The 6,009-nt window shown below is 34.4% G+C and overlaps 1 pseudogene; it reads left to right on the forward strand.

Moving 5' to 3' along the window:
• Positions 1–3,604: 3,604 nt before the first annotated feature.
• On the forward strand, positions 3,605–5,237 carry LOC116637355 (annotated as a pseudogene).
• The last annotated feature ends 772 nt before the right edge of the window (positions 5,238–6,009 follow it).

Here is a 6,009-nt window from a genome sequence, read left to right on the forward strand (position 1 = left end):
GAGAGCGAACACAAGCAGGGGGAGTGGGAGAGGGAGAAGCAGGCTTCCCGCGGAGCAGGGAGCCCGATGCGGGGCTCGATCCCAGGACCCTGGGACCATGATCTGAGCCGAAGGCAGACGCTTAACAACTGAGCCACCCAGGCGCCCCGTCCACATCTTCTTTATCCATTCATCTGTTGGTGGACTCCAGGCTCTTTCCATAGTTTCTTATAATATAAGATAATTATCAAAATTCTGGATGATAACAGTTTATACATATTTTACAAATATCTTTGGATTTATTTTGTATTCATTATGATACTCCTCTATCAGCCAGCGCTTCTCAGTCAAGCAACATATGCTAATAATTATGATTAGGTTCATGGAAGTACTTAAGCCAGCAATGAATTGGTTCATTTGTTTGAAATATTAAAAAAAAAAAATCAAAGTTGAGTTAATTTTTGTTCTCAATATCCATTCAATGAAACAATGTATGTGCTTTATTCATACTTCTTTTAGTTCTGACGATAGATTGAATAATGCAGTAAAATATAGAAGCCACAAACAAAAAATAAAATGGATTTTGTATAGAAAGTAATTAGTTTCAATAATTAAAGATTATATCCAATTAAATGGTGGGGCAGCCAAATCATAAATTTTGTTAATGTCGTTAGTGTTGGTTATTACTATTTATTGTTAAATAAGATTTAGTAAATAAGATCAACATAAATTTGGATTTAGAATTGATTTGCAAGAAATTGTTTCTTTTGCATAAGTAGAAATGGATATTTTGGGAACTGTAGAAATGGTAAAATCAGCTGCTTAAAGTCAGGCATATTTAAGGAGCTCATTATTTCGACTCAAGTACCCATTAAGTCTATTTGAAAATCAACATTTAATGATTTTGGTTAAACATCAGAGTAAAAAGGTACACTGCCAAATTATAAAATCTGTATTTTCCTTTACTAGGAGTTAAAATAAGGGTAATAGAAAAGAAAAATTACTTGTTATAAAGTTTTAGCTATTAAGATTGGCAAGTAATAAAATATGCTGATTTAGGAATTACTTACTAGAACAATGGCATCCGTGTATCTACAGTTGCTATAATTTTATGAGCTTTTCTGACTGCTTTTGAATGCTTTAAATGTGCTCCAATAAATTAAACAATCACATTTATGTGTTATTCACAAAGTTCTTTTATTCCACTTTGTAATACATAAATCTTGAAAATGCAAGTTTTTAAAGGCAGTTTATAAGATGTTCCAAGAATCAATCAAATTTTTAATTCATATAAAAATATTAGAGCAGTGTGAAATACACTAGAAAAGATAGTATTAAAAATTAAAATAAATATAAAATCATTAAATTAATTATATATTTTTTTACATACTTGAAATCCTTCTAAAAACATTATTTATGTAAGTGAAAATAAATTATATTTTCAAGCAAATGCATACATTACCTCCTGGGGTTTACACTATTATAATTAGTAACAAATGTGGTAAGTATACTTTTGTGAACTGTGCTCATACAATTTTGATAATATCACCCATTTAAGAAATACTATTTTATGAGCTTATTTGCCTTACAAATATACATTTATGAAATTTTTACACTCGTATATGCTGTGGTTCTTACCTACATGCTCAATCTTTTTTCCTATAATCTTTTTTTCTAATTCCCAATTATTCTTAATTTCTATAATATATTTAAAGAAAAAAAATAAAGAGTAGTAGACATGACCAAGCGTGAACAGCATGTTCACACAACATACAGATGACATTTCAATGATTATTTAAGCTTAACATTCCGAAGTGATAATGTGTAGATTATATATACTTCTAAGTTTTACAATTAAACAAGACATCATATGTAAATAATATCAGAGTTGCTATCTAATAGTAACTATATTATGCATGTTAGTTCTATCCTTTTATTCCTGGGTGGAAATTATCTAAACATTTTGTTAAATAATTCAAGCAATGTTCTCTCCTCATTTATCGCTACCCATCCTATGGGTATACAAGAAAGAATGATAAATGGCCCCAGCATTTGGGGATCTCTGTCTTGGAAAATCAGTGAAAAAAATATTACAAGCAGTAGGTCCATAATTAAACAGACAGAATGCATACTCTCAATGTTAAAATTATTGTTTTAGTTATAAAATCTCTTCATTTGAAGGATCTAAATAATATCGGTTTAAGTTAACTTAAGCTTACCCTTGGATTTATATATACATCCCCAATGTAAACTCCAAATTCAAGTAGATTACAGTTTCTTGTTCCTGTCCATAAATTCATAGTTTTTTTTTGTTGCTGTTTGTTTGTTAACTTGGGTATTCCAAGAAACAGTCAGTCCTCTATACTTATAACTCTATTTGACGAATTCTTCTAATACTGAAGTAAAAAATAAAATATATCAGAAAAACACTAAATTTGAGGCTTTGTGATATATATTTACTGATCATGTATTAGTATATGTATGTATGTTTTCTTTTTATATTTGAATGTTATCTTTGGTTTATACAAATAGTAATTTTGTGATCCTGCACCCTTAATATAGAGAAGTAAAGAAAAACTGCCACAATCATCATCCAACCCTACCGTGAGCAAATTAGTTTCTAGTGATCACCCATGAGAGGCAAACATCTTCTTCCAGAACACTGGGGTTCCATTTCTGTTACCTCTTCTCATACAGCAAATGACACTTTGGTGCCTGATAGAGTTTATTTGCCTCTTAGGTATACCATACTCGCTGAAGCATTACACAATAATATTAACTTGGATTGTAAATTCAATGAACTAGTGCACATCATCCCCAGTTCTATGCTATGCATAGCACCTGATTCACTGTAGAAAACTGTTTTTGGTTTGAATATTGTTTAAGAAAAAAATAGTTTTATAAGAACAAAGGTAGAAAATTATGAGCAATAAAATTCAAAATTAAGATATATGTTAGTTTATCAATAGCATATCTGCTATTCTTAATTTTTCACTTTTCTAGAACCTCGTTCTAAAAAACTAGTTTATTATCTTTCTTTAAGCATTTGTTGTCCTCCTTACCTTTTTTACCCTGGGAGTTGTTTTTGTTCTTTCTTTTATACTAATGATCTCACACTCCCTATAGCTGATTTTGCTTCCAAGCATCCCTCACATTTCTTCTTAGTCACAAAACGGGAAAGCAGCAAAAGCCAAAATAAGAAAAAAAAAAATTAACCCTATAAAAATTAGTTTTTAATTTCATAACCTTAACTTATGTATGTTTTTCCTACTTTAACCAGAAAAAAAAAAAATTATAGTACTAGCATTTATTTATGCTTTCCGACCAAGACAATCTATTTCCAGAAAATTTATGTCACATTTCAACCCTTGTCCCTGTATCTGTATAAAATATTTAAAATAAAGGAAGAAACACAAAAGAAGAATAAAAATATCAGTAATCCAGTAAGTCTAGAATTTTTATTTTTTGGAAAAAACAATATATCTGTAAAATGGCTTCGGTAAAGCTAATACAGTGTTTATAATATAATTATGAGTGTATGTGTTGAAGACCATAGGTAAGGTGATACCAGTAAAGAACATCTTTTAAAAATCATTATAGCTCATGCTCAAAGAAGTGGAAGAAGATGGCACTCACCAGCTTTTTACCTGCATCTACTCAGCTACCTCAGGACCAACTTGAGGCTGAAGGAAAGGCAAGATCCCGGGGATCATGACAGACCTCACTGGTCTCCTCCCAAAGAGAACCTTCCCCATATGGGTACCAGAAAGTCTGAATATCTCAGTTATTAGAGGATTTTGGAGATGGAGGTACTTTTCCAGAGATCCATGTAGCCCAGTGTCCACTGGGGATATGGGATGAAAGAAAAAAATGTCAAATGCACTGGCCATTCAGGTGGATGCTGAAGAAAAAATTAAATATGATGCAATTGCTCAGCAAGGGCAGTCAAAAGACAAGGTCATTTAAAGCAAATACACTGACCTGGTTCCAAAGGCATCTGAATACAGATAACCCAGACCTGCAAAGACCTGATGAAGAAGCCATTAAAGAGATAACAGAAAAGACAAGGGTAACCCTAGAAAAATCTATACCACAGAAGGTTGCTGCAGCCATGCCAGTTCGAGCAGCTAATAAACTGGCTCCTGCTCAGTATATTTGACACACACCATATCAACAAGGAGTGGCTTTCAACTCTGGAGCTAAACAGAGAGTTACTTGGATGGTGGAAATGCAGAAAGATCCAGTGGAACCTCCAAGTTTAAAGATTAATAAGAAAATTCCCTGGGAACCACTTTCTCCTCCTTCACCTGTCATGCGTTCTCCTAGCCAAAAGAGGACCATGAAGGAATAAGAATGGAAGATTCCTCCTTGTATTTCAAACTGGAAAAATCAAAGGGTTATACAATTTCATTAGACAAACATCTGGCTGCTAATGGAAAAGGGGTGCAAACAGTGCACATCAGTGAGAACTTTGCCAAGCTGCCTGGAACCCTCTATATTGCTTATTGGAAGGTTTGTGAAGCTGTAGAAATATGGGCTCAAGTAGAGAGAACTATGGCTCAAAAAGAAAAGGAGAAACATGAAGAGAAACTTAGAGAAATGGCCCAGAAAGCCAGGGAGAGACGAGTTAGGATCAAAACCCATGTGGAAAAAGAGGTTGGAGAGGCACCTGAGAGGGATGAAATCCAGCATGACAGGTGAAAGGAGAGACAGCACAAGGGGGGAGAATCTTTCCAGAGCAGCTTTTTATAAGAGGTTAAAACTACAGAGAAATGAAAATCAAGATATCAGTGAAGTAATTGCTCCTGATGTGCCCAATCCTCAGAAGTCCAATGAAGTCCAGTATGACCAAAGGCTCTTCAACCAATCCAAGGGTGTGGACAGTATTTTTGCAGGTAGAGAAGATGAAATTTATAATGGTTATGATTAAGCCTAGAAAGGTGGTAAAGATATGGCCCAGAATATTTTCATGCCCAGTAAAATTCTGGACAAGGACATGTATGGTGATGACCTAGAAGCCAGAATAAAGACCAAGAGTTTTGTTCCTGATAAAGAATTTTCTGGTTCAGACCATAGGCAGAAAGGCCAAAAAGGACCAGTTCAGTTTGAGGAAGATCCTTTTGGTTTGTACAAGTTTTTGGAAGTAGCTAAACAGCACAGTGGCTCTAAAAGACCCTTAGATAGCAGCTGCCTCAGGAAATATAAGCATGAAGGCAAGAAGAGGGAGGAGTAGATACACCTCTCTTCAAAGTGAATGAACTTTTATCCATAACCCTAATGATGCAAGTCAGATGGGGAAACACTTTGCAAATGGCCAGGATAAAAGTCAAATCTGGGTGTCAGACCCCAGCACTACTTTTTAATACAGGAGTAAAGAAGGGTGAAAATTCTTTGACTGTTAGGTTTTTGTTTTGTTTTGTGTTGTTTTGTTTTGTTTTTTTTAAGAATAGGTTGCATCTGTGCTTCTACCTTTTGGCATTTATAGAACATACTGCCCCACACATGAAATTGACACAACTTCCTTCACTTCCTTTTGTGTGACATTAGTACATTTGGGGGTTAATATTTTATGTAAGAATGACTGCTGATGCACTCTGGAAAACAGTATGGAAGTTCCTCAGAAAGTTGAAAATAGAGCTACCATACGACCCAGCCAAGATGTCCATTGACAGATGAATGGATAAAGAAGATGTGGTGTATATATACAATGGAATATTATGCAGCCATCAAAAGGAATGAAATCTTGCCATTTGCAACGACGTGGATGGAACTGGAAGGTATTATGCTGAGCGAAATAAGTCAATCAGAGAAAGACATATATCATATGACCTCACTGATATGAGGAATTCTTAATCTCAGGAAACAAACTGAGGGTTGCTGGAGTGGTGGGGGGTGGGAGGGATGGGGTAGCTGGGTGATAGACATTGGGGAGGTTATGTGCTATGGTGAGCGCTGTGAATTGTGTAAGACTGTTGAATCACAGACCTGTACCTCTGAAACAAATAATACATTATATGTTAAAAAAAAAAA

This window comes from Phoca vitulina, unplaced genomic scaffold (assembly GCF_004348235.1).
Source record: "Phoca vitulina isolate PV1807 unplaced genomic scaffold, GSC_HSeal_1.0 scaffold14, whole genome shotgun sequence".
Taxonomy (NCBI): Eukaryota; Metazoa; Chordata; class Mammalia; order Carnivora; family Phocidae; genus Phoca; species Phoca vitulina.